Raw genomic sequence first — 12,866 nt, 5'->3', positions numbered from 1 at the left:
CAACAAGCTCTCTTCTTTTCCAAATAATTACTTAATTCACTAATAAACTCTTTTATTTTACTGACACCAATTTTATTATAAATTGTGTTCATTTTCAGATAGGCATATAGAGTTCACCGTAGGGTGAATAGTAGAACTTCCTTTCATCCTTTCCTATGAAAATTCCATGTCAGTTTTTTTTTCAATACTGCATGGTACTTTTCCCAACTATTTCCATGCCAGCGCAAATTGGAGAGAGTGGTGGGTGGGGAGGAGCCTTCTCCTGTGCTGTCCTGTCTCTCTTCTCTGTAGCTAGTTAAAAGTAGTTACCAAACAGCCTTGCAAGGTCTTAAAGGTCTGTTGCTGTTTGGCTTTCCTTTGTATTCCTTTGTATTCCTTTGTACTCCTCCTCCTCCTCCTCCTCCTCCTCCTCCTCCTCCTCCTCCTCCTCCTCCTCCTCCTCGCTCTGCCACGTACCTGTTCCGCCTCCTCCTTTACACTTGTATTACGAACTTCACAAGTCGAAAGATCTGAAGTCCTGCGTGTCATTTGCGTCTTGGTGGTTCAGTAGCTTAGTGACCTAGAACTAGAGGGTAGCACCTTTATTGTGCTAATGATCTTGTGCTTTTTTTTTTCGATATTCTTTTCTTCATCATATCTTTCCTTCTTTGTATTGAGGTTTCTTCTTTTCCCTTTTTCTTGAACCTTATTACTATTTTCCTTGTTGTTGTTGTTGTTGTTGTTGTTGTTACTATTGCTACTACTGCTTCTACTACTACTATTACTACTACTACTACTACTACTACTTCAACTACTACTATTACTACTACTACTACTACTACTACTACTACTACTACTACTACTACTACTACTATCATCATCAATATTGCTATTATTGTTACTCATTCTCCTCGTCCTCCTTCTCCTACTCCTTCCTGACCATTTGTGTTGCTGCTTCTGCTGCTATCGCTGTTACTATTATCTGAAAGCTTGGTCAGCTAATAGACCCTATCCTAGCAGTGCAGACTTGTGAATTATATAAATTAATATTGAAACAATATCATAGTTCGTATGTGAGAAGAACCTGTCCTTGCCGCGAGGGTGTTGAGGCTCAGGAGGTGGCGAGTCGGGCGCATTACTCCACCACATAGGGAGGCGAAGAGGCTTTTCAAGATTGGAGCCTCATAAAAATAGTCACTGGCCACATTAGAGAAGATTTGGGTACATAGATACTCAGGATAAATTAGATGGGCTTTAATTGGTGAATGATTCTCCATCCCGCTAGATATACTGTATAGTAGCCTCCGCCTAACGCTCAATAACAAGATAGCAACCGTCCCTTCGCGAGGCTTTCCTCTTAAATTTGATCCCCTAAGTGTTCTCTCTCTCTCTCTCTCTCTCTCTCTCTCTCTCTCTCTCTCTCTCTCTCTCTCTCTCTCTCTCTCTCTCTCTCTCTCTCTCTCTCAAATTTGATCTCTAAAGTTTTTTTTTCTCCTACATTTGATGCCCTAAGATTTTTTCTCTCTTACATTTAATTTCCTATGGTTTCTTCTTCTTCTTCTTCTTCTTCTTCTTCTTCTTCTTCTTCTTCTTCTTCTTCTTCTTCTTCTTCTTCTTCTTCTTCTTCTCCTTCTTTCTTAAATTTGATCTCCAAAGGCTTCTCCCTTAAAGTGTATCTCCTGTCTTAGATCTCATCCGTAAAACAGTATTCGAGATGTGCACCAATCCTGCATGCAGTATTCGTGTAGCAATTTTGATCAAATAACTAAAACCAGCAGACCTGCACCAAAGGCTGCCCACGGTCCACCGCTGGCCAAACATTTATTTACATGAACGCCGTGCCGACGTATTAACGCCTCTCTCACTTGGCATGCTCATGTCTCGTGGGTCAGCCATTTTGTAACTAGCAATAGTATATATGAATACGCCCCGCGGTGTGGGGAAATTTCCGTTTCTTTCTAATGGAGAGCGCTGGTTGGCTTTTCGTGGAAACTATACGATTAGTTTCGTGCACGTTTAATTATTTCATTCAGTTTTATGGATTTATAGAAATTCAAACAGTGCTGCAAGTGGTGCCATATTACTAATGAGACTTAATCAGTATTCATTTTTCATCCCCTTCATCGTTAATCTCTGTCCGTTCCTGTTTTCCCCTTTTTATGACTTGACCCATTTCAAGAGAGGATTGTCAGTAGACTTGAGGAACTAAGTTGCCCCACCTGTTTGATTTTTTTTTTTTTTTTTACTTTAGGCAGCGGTAATTTTGTAGACATTTTTGCACGATTTGTGGATTTTGTCCGCCATTCCTCACACACACACACACACACACACACACATAAAGAGAGAGAGAGAGAGAGAGAGAGAGAGAGAGAGAGAGAGAGAGAGAGAGAGAGAGAGAGAGAGAGAGAGAGAGAGAGAGAGAGAGAGAGAGAGAGAGAGAGAGAGAGAGAGAGAGAGAGAGAGAGAGAGAGAGAGAGAGAGAGAGAGAGAGAGAGAGAGAGAGAGACTCCTTATATACATTTTAATATTCCTACTGACCGTTCTTCTAATAAAGATAAAACAAGAATGACACCCACGGCAGGAATTAATCACGAGGACGCTAAAGAAAAATAAATTTGGCGTCGAGTCGTGATAATTTCCTGGGAAACTCATCTTGACGTTAGATATATGAAAAAAGATGAAAAAGAAAAAGGAAAGGTCAACTGAAAGTCTGGTTTACATATGGAACACACTATTTTTGAAGCGCTTTTTAACTGGTCTTACTTTCAAAGCCATGATTTTTTAGATAGGATGTAGATAACTGCTCTGTAAAGTTGTCTATACTCGTACTACGGTGGAAGTCATATCGAGGTTTAATACAAATCTTCAATCTTGGCACTAATAAGCCATTAAGTTGCTGGCCGCCGCTATTCTATCCTTGCAACACTGTCTGCATCACCACTCCTTTAAACTCCATTCTTCTCTCCTCAAATGTGAATATGGACCAGAATCCCTATGTGTCTGACTCGATCATCACTACTGCCGAGCGGATATCTATCTAAAAACAAAGTCTTCACGTTGCTCAGCTTTTAGTTTTATGGACCACCTCCAGCTTAACCTCAAGCTGGATTGATCACACGTCATCTAAACACTTCATCCTGACTGGCATTGTCATTCATTTCATCACGACTAATTATGAAGCACGTATTTTACTGTTCCAAGGGAGCTTGAGTGCGAGAGGTTCATAGATGTGAATGGATAAATCAAACTACTCATTCTTTGCACCTGTTTCCCTTTCTCATGGTTCAATATATGCATTAATCCAATAATGACATGTGACACTATCTTAGTTCATGTGTCTTGTTACTTGACTCGCAAATCTTGATTGTTTCACACACGACAGTTGTGATGATGTCTGTGATTGCTTTGGTCAAGTTTGGAACCACTGCAAGTCCTCTAACGAGCAACCTGATTGCATCCCCGCCACTCATCACATTAAGATGTGCTGTAAAAGATAGGATTTCAGTCATTTTCTGGCCAGGATAACAGACGGCATCCGACTCCTTAGTGCTAACCTCAAGAGAGAGAGAGAGAGAGAGAGAGAGAGAGAGAGAGAGAGAGAGAGAGAGAGAGAGAGAGAGAGAGAGAGAGAGAGACTGCATAACATGCATATGAAGGGCTATTCCGCCGTATTTCAGCTGAATACGAACAAGGGGGTCCATAAGGCCTGAATGCCGCATGAAGGGTCTGGCGAGGGAGGAAGTGGGTCACGCTGGATAGCAACAGGCTGTCCTTGTCAGAGGGTAAGGATAAGCCGGGAGAACATTCTCCTTCCTTGACTCCTCAGGGTCGAGGAGCTCAGGCACAGCGGACTGATGCCGCCCAGCTCCACCCGCATCCCGGAAGCTTCTAGGACAGCGACAAGTTGAATGTCTAGAAGGAATACCTATACACATCATTGTCTGTTGCCAATCAGATATTGCCACAGCTGTTTGTACGTACATCAGTAAATAGCTAGCTTACCTGTTTCTTTAAATAAATTTTTCTAATTGAAGTTTTATGAGAAACATTGGTTTCATTGTTAAACCAGTCATGTCTCCTAATTCGGATCTGGTCTCGTAAACTTTTCGTGGCACTCCCTGTACAAATCAATCGACCTTTAACTGCATGTAACACAGCTGCTGACATGTATTCTGATTCTAAAACATGTAAATCTGCATTATTTGGATATGCAATCAGTAAGACAAGTTCGGATCATGAAAATTCATATTCGATTTTTTTTTTCGTATTACCGTCAGATAGTAAGACATTTCAAAAGTAGGTTGTGCGTTATTTCAGGAGGATCACTTGAACGTTAACTGCATGGATGTAAATGATTGGATGCAAAACCATAAATGTGATCTTTCGTAAATAACACGCTAATAAAAACTACTTAAACACACTTACTAAATTTTATCGTATTTATATATTTATTTGTTATTTATTATTCATTGTATTTTTGTTTACACTTGTATTAAAGTTTGCATGCAACATCAGTGTTATTGCATGAGGTGGTGGTGGTCGATTCCAGCATGTGTTGTTACAGAGAAATAACGTTTACAGTCACCTCCCTTGAGCACTGCACTAATAAGAACGAAAATCACTTTCAGAGCCTGAGCTTGTAAATGCTGGATTCACACGTCTCGTCACGAACCTCCAGGATGAGGAAGCCACGGGAGTAAAACGAGGAGGAGAGAAGGCAGGAACTCTCTGCACCCAGACTGATTACAGTACGAGGGTGTGAGGCCCGACGAAGTTTTATGCTCAACTTAGACTATGATGAAGTCTGGGTTAAAGTTCTAGACTCAGTAATGATCCAAGTTGGTAAGTTACTCTGTTAAGACTTTTGCAGGGGTGGTTTCACTATTTCTTTATACATCTGTCGCTGTCTTAGGAATTGTCATAGAATTAATCCTCAGAACTGATGCAGTGATGGTGGAGGTGAGTGACAAATAAAGGCGTCTTGTGGCGGTGGCACAGATATAGGCACGTGTTCTTAAGCATCTGGTCTCTCATGAATACTATATTTCAAAAAGCTACAGGAATTACTACACGTGATCTCATGGGTGTTTTTCTCCTGACAGTGTAGAATATCTGTTATACCATCACATTACTCATGAGAACTCTTGTAAATCCCTTCACCTCGCACTAGTCTGCTATGAGTAGTTGAAATAAAACGAAGAAACTTTTGAAAATGTAAAGATTAGACTCATTAGTGTAATCAGTTCAGATGATAATGATAATGACATGTGTGGAGAATGATACCACCTGCAAGAAATTATGATGAATGTAGTGTTATCACATGTGCCCTTAGGATTAATACTGGCACATCAGAGACAATTGTGCAGTGGTGGTCTTCTGTGATGGCGGTGTGTGGCAGTGACGGTGATATGGTGTGGTAACATTGTGTATGGTAGTGTTGGTGATACTGTAGCATAGTGAGTGGATGTGACGGGGATATTGTTCAGTAGCATAGTGGGCGGCAGTGAAGGTGATCGTGTGTGGTGGCACTGTGTGGTGGTGGTGTGTGTGGCAGTGACGCTGGTCTTGTGTGATGGTGATGTTGCCGTCCTGTGGCTAATGATATAATATTGTGGAGTGGGATTGTTGTTGTTGTTTTTGTTTTTGTTGTTGTTGTTGTTGTTGCTGTTGCTGTTTTAGTGGAGGTTAACAACAAGATCATCATGGCGTCGAACGAAGAGCATTCTCTCTCTCTCTCTCTCTCTCATCTCTCATCCTCTCTCTCTCTCTCTCTCTCTCTCTCTCTCTCTCTCTCTCTCTCTCTCTCTCTCTCTATATATATATATATATATATATATATATATATATATATATATATATATATATATATATATATATGGATAACCCGTGCAATAAAATATATATATATATATATATATATATATATATATATATATATATATATATATATATATATATATATATTATATAAAATAATATATAAAAAAATATATATATATATAAAATAATATATAAAAAAATAAAATATATATATATATATATATATATATATATATATATATATATATATATATATATATATATATATATATATATATATATATATATATATATATATATATATATATATATATATATATATATATATATATATATATATATATATATATATATATATATATATATATATATATATATATATATATACTTTTTTGCACGGGTTATCCATTCTTGCCATTGAGTCACAAACTTTCCGTTGTTTCAGAATCCCATTTAACTTTTGTAGTGTCTTCCCCATGTTCGTTCATGCTGCATTTGCTCGCATATACGTACACTGTCTACCAGCAGGCAACCCTCCCTCGTCATTTATCCACTTCAATGCGGACACTTTCTTCCCACTTAAAACTTCCTCCACTAAGCTCAATCGCCCCACCACTTTGTACTTTACCGAAGAAAACCGTCAAACACACTCAGGGTCTTTTGTCGGAACGCCGTCGATTCCAGTAATGCTGAGTGTGTGCCGGCCTCCTCTATGCCGGTCCTTACGGAGCTGACAGGACCCAAAGCTATGTTTGTGTCTGTGTGCGTGCGTGTGTGTTTCTGCTGCAGTTGATTTTGTTTGTGTGTGCGTTTACTTTGTTGTAGTTCATAAGACCTGACTCAGGCTTGTGTGCTTGTCTCCATATCTAAATCTGTGTTTGTGTGCGCGTGTGAGACGTAGAGAGAGAGAGAGAGAGAGAGAGAGAGAGAGAGAGAGAGAGAGGGGGAGGGATAGAAAGAGAGAGAGAGAGAGAGAGAGAGAGAGAGAGAGAGAGAGGGGGGATAGAAAGAGAGAGAGAGAGAGAGAGAGAGAGAGAGAGAGAGAGAGAGAGAGAGAGAGAGAGAGAGAGAGGGGGAGAGAGAGAGAGAGAGAGAGAGAGAGAGAGAGAGAGAGAGAGAGAGAGAGAGAGAGAGAGAGAGAGAGAGAGAGAGAGGGGGGATAGAGAGAGAGAGAGAGAGAGAGAGAGAGAGAGAGAGAGAGGGGGGGATAGAAAGAGAGAGAGAGAGAGAGAGAGAGAGAGAGAGAGAGAGAGAGAGAGAGAGAGAGAGAGAGAGAGAGAGAGAGAGAGAGAGAGAGAGAGAGAGAGAGCATTCAGTGGTTCATCCTCCTCTTCCTCTTCCTCCTCCACCTCCACTTCTACCTCCACCTCCGCATCCACCTCCACCTCCACCACCTCCACCTCTTCCTCCTCCTCCTCCTCCTCCTCCTCCTGCTCCTCTTTTTTTTTTTATGTAGGACACCGGCCAAAGGCAACAAAATTCCAATAAGAAAAAAAAAAAAAGGCCCATTGAGATGCCGGTCCCCGAATAGGGTCTAAAGCGGTTGTCAAAAATTGAAGGATAAGTGTCTTGAAACCTTCCTCTTGAAGGAGTTCAAGTCATTGGAAGGTGGAAATACAGAGTCAGGCGCGGAGTTCCAGAGTTTACCTGAAAACATCTCGTGGACCGAGATGTTGCAAGGAACTGGTATATAAAAGCATACTGGAAAACTCTCAAACATTTTCATATTTTAATTGATAAATACCAATTATTTACATTTCCTACAGGTCAAAATTTTTCACTTGCATTCATCTTCAAATCATTCAAAGTTATTAGGTGTCACTTTATTTCTCTTCAACATATTTATTGATAAATGCAATCTTCGTGCAAAACACAGACAATATCAGATGCATAAACACAACAATATTAAGTCGGCGCAATTAATGTTCTATTAGAAAAACACACATGATATTAGCATCACATCAATTACTATAAGCATTCCATAACCGAGTAAATCTTCTTACACCATACATACCTTTTGTATAAAACATAAAACATCAAATAAACATCTTCTTCTCCTTTAATAATATAATTGATGTATAGACTGCGTTACGCTTTCAATCTCCACTTACTTCTAAGTTATTCCGTCCATCTCGACCCCTTTCTGGTCAGCCCTCTGGAACCTCTGCCTTTCTGTCTGCTACTCTCTGCCACTCTCCGTTACTGAATTATTCCACTGTTACACCCTATAATATACAATCGTTTGGGACTGCCTATTTCCCTCAGAAAATTATCTTTATTTTCATAACATTTTACATATCTACCATTCACATTGCTCATTTATGCATGTGATCCGCCCACAGGCGTGGTGCTTGATCAGACGCTAATTAGAGGGAGGGGCAGTTTAGAGGCGGAGCGTAAGTGGGCGTGGGTATTTTCTATAGGCTGACTTGTCCTTCCTGGTGCCACACGCCTCCTGGGCGACCCTCATCCCTCCTGGCCACACGCCCCCCTGTCCTACTTTCCCTTTCAAATCCTTTCTCTGCCTTGTCCCTACTGTCATAACCGTTAATCCCTCTTTGACCCAGGCTGCCTTCCCAGGTTTTATGGACGTCTTCCTGTTGTGGACTGCGTGAGTCCTGTGTCCATTTTGTGTTTTCTCGACTCCCTCGATATCTTGCATGGTATGACCGCTTGTTATTCTCCCTACTTCATTCATCTTCTCCATTTCTTCTTGTTTCTTACTTATTCTATCTTCTTTTCTTCTTTCTTCTTCCTTATTTTGTCTTCTTTCTTCTTTTCTTATTTCTTCTTTCTTCTTCCTTGACAATACAATATATATTGTGGTGTGGGGTCACCACAATTTGAAGCATACTCCATACATGGACGGATAAGGCCCCTGTACAGAGTTAGCAGCTGGAATGGTGAGAAAAACTAGCAGAGACGTCTCAAAACACCTAACTTCATAGAAGCTGTTTTAGCTAGAGATAAGACGTGAAGTTTCCAGTTTAGATTATAAGAAAAGAACAGACCGAGGATGTTCAGTGTAGAAGAGGGAGACAGTTGAGTGTCACTGAAGAAGAAGGGATAGTTGTCTGGAAGGTTGTGTCGAGTTGATAGATGGAGGAATTGATTTTTGAGACACTGAACAATACCAAGTTTAATCTGCCCCAATCAGAAATTTTAGAGAGATCATTGGATGCCTGGATGACCTCACTTTGTACTGCCTCCCTGTAAGCCAGTTGTTCGAAAACTGGAGGATGAAGTTTAATATCTACACAATCAAGGACCACCATCGCGTGTTCCCTCTTCGCGGCGGCCCTTGAGACAGCAGCGGCACCTCCTCCTTCGCCAGCTTGCTTGTCACTGTAGGATTCTGTGTCGGCTTCGTGGGCCAAGCACTTGCACTTCATCACCGGGAGGGGAAGCTTACCTGTGATGAAGTTATTCCCTCCCGTCTGCCACCCAAGGAAGGTTTTAAGCCTCACGACGTGTTTGCCGTGCGTGGCGCTCCGTATATTTCCCAGCCAGCGCCCCTTCATCCTCAAATTGAGAACCACCGTGGACCTGGCAGCTCTTCCCTGTCTGTGAACAGCACGCTCCTCCGGTGATGCGATTTGCAGGTCTCTTTTTTAGACCATGCGTTGCTGTACGAAGCCGTGCACCAGTTTTTACTGACAGCTTGAATTCCGATACTGGCGTTGGCTCGCAGTGCTCCCTCCAGACTTTACTTAGCGTGGCAGTCTTCCCCACCCCTTCATTATTTGCTTTATTTATTTTTACGGCAAAGTTGACTTACATGGGGGCCGGTACCTCAGTGGGTCTGATTTTTTTTCTTTTTCTTTCTAATTTTGTTGCCCTTGTCCGGTGCCCCTCCTACATTAAAAAAAAAAAAGTGTGCTGGGTCTACGTATGCTATATTCACTGTAGGTTGAAAGTTATGCTATGTAAGGCGACTGTGACAGCTTCAACTGGCACCCAAAAAAAAATAAAAAATGTATATTCCCTCCAGCCTCGAATCATTAAGTTATCAGAAAAATTTTATGCCACCTGCTTTCATTTTACTGAACTCCCGCGTGCGTCTCAGCCAACAGGAATGAGCGGACAGATGAAATAGCCAAAGCTGCCTATTCTCAGGTCGCCGACATGCTGTCACAGAGAGAGTGAGAGGGAGGGAGAGGAGAGGAGAGGGGAGGTGTTAGGAGCCTTGTTCTATTCTGTTCTGTTTTCAACACTTAGTTTACTAGCATCAAAAACGTAGTTCAGTAAAAATTGTCGCTATAGAACAAGTCTCTTGGTTTTGTTCCTCTTACGTCCGAGTATTTCTGTGTATTTCCCCTCCTCCTACTGTTCCTTCTCTCACCTCCTTCCTTTCCTCCTCCTCTCCTTTTTCTTCTTTCTCCTCCTCTTTCTTTTCCTCTTCCTCCTCCTCCTCCTCCTCCTCCTCCTCCTCCTCCTCCTCCTCCTCCTCCTCTCCCCCAGCACCCTGTCCCCCCTCCTCTTCCTCCTGTTCGTTCTACTTTAACCCAGGCTGACAATTACTGTAAGCCAGCGGCAGACGAGGGTGGTTGGACCCAGTAGCCGTGGCTGCCCCCAACCCCTCGATCAGGCTGTGGTTGTTCGTCTTGGTCACTCCTTTCTTGCTAAACTATTAAATCTAGAGATACCAGGACTTTTTATACAGAGCAGATTTATGCCAGCAGATTTAACAAACTCCGTAATTATTTGATCTAAGGATGGTTATGATGAGATTCCAGATTCAAACCGTGACTAAATGCTCCCGTACGAGTAAAGAGACGATGCTGGATAAGAGTCTTGCGGGAAGGGAAAGAGCTGAAAGATCAACTGCGGTGCGTGGAAAGGTACGAACATATATTAGTTTCGTGTAGCTATTTAATTCAACGCCAGCGAGTCAATCTTTGTGCTTTGTTGCTTTAGGTTATAAAATTTTACTTTTCTTTTAACTGGGTTAATGAATGTGCAGAAAAGTACATCTCACCTCCATGTAAATTAAACAAATGCAGACAGAACCATTTAGTGTAATTACCTGCTGCCACTTATGTGAAGTACCGGTATTCACAGCAACCACAATGTTATTATTATTATTATTATTATTATCATTATTATTATCATTATTATTATTATTATTATTATTATTATTATTATTATTATCATTATTATTATTGATGTTGTTATTATTATTGTTATGATTATTTTATGTTGTTGTTGTTGTTGTAATATATATATATATATATATATATATATATATATATATATATATATATATATATATATATATATATATATATATATATATATATATATATTACACACACCATTCACGATGAGGCGTAAACCTTTTCTAGTCTTTGGTAGCAAGCACACTCACATACACCACCGGAACGGGAAGATTTTTTTTTTTTTTTTACGTGCCAGGAAGCCCGTTCTAGAAACACAGACACACACACACACACACACACACACACACACACACACACACACACACACACACACACACACACACACACACACACACACAGAAGCCACAGAACGCCTGAATTCTGATCTCTAAAATTTCTGATTGGGGCAGATTAAACTTGGTATTGTTCAGTGCCACAAAAATCAATTCCTCCATCTATCAACTTGACACAACCTTCCAGACAACTATCCCCTCTTATTCAATGACACTCAAGTGTCCCCCTCTTCTACACTGAACATCCTCGGTCTGTCCTTTACTTATAATCTAAACTGGAAACTTCACATCTCATCTCTAGCTAAAACAGCTTCTATGAAATTAAGTGTTCTGAGACGTCTCCGCCAGTTTTTCTTATCCTTTCAGCTTCAAACTCTGTACAAAGGCCTTATCCGTCCATGTAAGGAGTATGTTTCACATGTCGAGGGGTGGAGCTTCCATTCATATCGCTCTTCTAGACAAGCTGGGACCAAAAGCTTTTTGTCTTATCAACTCCTCTCCTCTAACTGTCTTCAGCCTCTTTCTCATCGTCGCAATGTTGCATCTCTTGCTATCTTCTGCCGCTATTTTCATGCTAACTTCACTTCTGATCTTGCTAATTGCATACTTCCCCTCCTCCTGTGGCCTCGTTGCACAAGACTTTCTTCTTTATCTCACCCCTTTTCTGTCCACCTCTCTAATGTACGAGTAAGAGTTAACCAGTATTCTCAATCATTCATCCCTTTCTCTGGTAAACTCTGGAACTCCCTTCTTGCTTCTGTATTTCCAGTTTCCTATGACTTGACCTCCTTCAAGAGGAACGTTTCAAACAACTTATCCTTCAATTTTTGACTACTGCTTTGGACCCTATTCGGTGACCGGCATTTTGTTGTCCTTAGCCGGTGTCCCTCCTACATAGAAAAAATAAATAAATAAATAAATAAAATAGAGAGAGAGAGAGAGAGAGAGAGAGAGAGAGAGAGAGAGAGAGAGAGAGAGAGAGAGAGAGAGAGAGAGAGAGAGAGAGAGAGAGAGAGAGAGTAAAAACTGGCCAATCACGATGCTTTCCCTGAGAGAAATAGGAGAAGCAGTAGGGAATGGCCAATCTATTTTCAGGGGTGTCTTGATGCTCCTGTTTTGATACAATTTAGTCGTAGGCAGGAAGAAATACAGAAACAGGAAGAGAGTTCCAGAATTTGGCAGTAAAAGGGATGAAAGAATAAAAATACTAGTAGACGCTTGCTTAGGAAAGTGGACAGAATAGTGGCGAAACTAAGTAAAAGAAACAATCTTGTTCAGTGAGGCTGCTGGGGTGGAGGAGGCATTCAGTTAGCGTGGCGTTCGATTGCCAGAGAAAGAGAGAAAGAGAAAAAAAAGTGGAAGTTCTCTTGTATCTCGAAATAATTCGTCAAAGGAAAGTGGAAAAACAGAAACCAGCAGTCACAGAGTTCGTAAAAGAGAAGAAATGGTGAAGATATTGAGTCTTGCATTAGTAAGATGGACATAATTGTGGTACGAGGAAGTAAAAAGTCTCCTAAAGCAAGGACGCGGGAATGGAAAGGCATGTACTCAACATTAACATTGGCCATGGAAATGACAATAAGATAAGAGACAACACAACACCTGTTTCTAGCTG

This window comes from Scylla paramamosain, chromosome 1 (assembly GCF_035594125.1).
Source record: "Scylla paramamosain isolate STU-SP2022 chromosome 1, ASM3559412v1, whole genome shotgun sequence".
Classification (NCBI taxonomy): domain Eukaryota; kingdom Metazoa; phylum Arthropoda; class Malacostraca; order Decapoda; family Portunidae; genus Scylla; species Scylla paramamosain.
The sequence above is the reverse complement of the archived record's forward strand: the minus strand, read 5'-3'. Positions refer to the sequence as shown.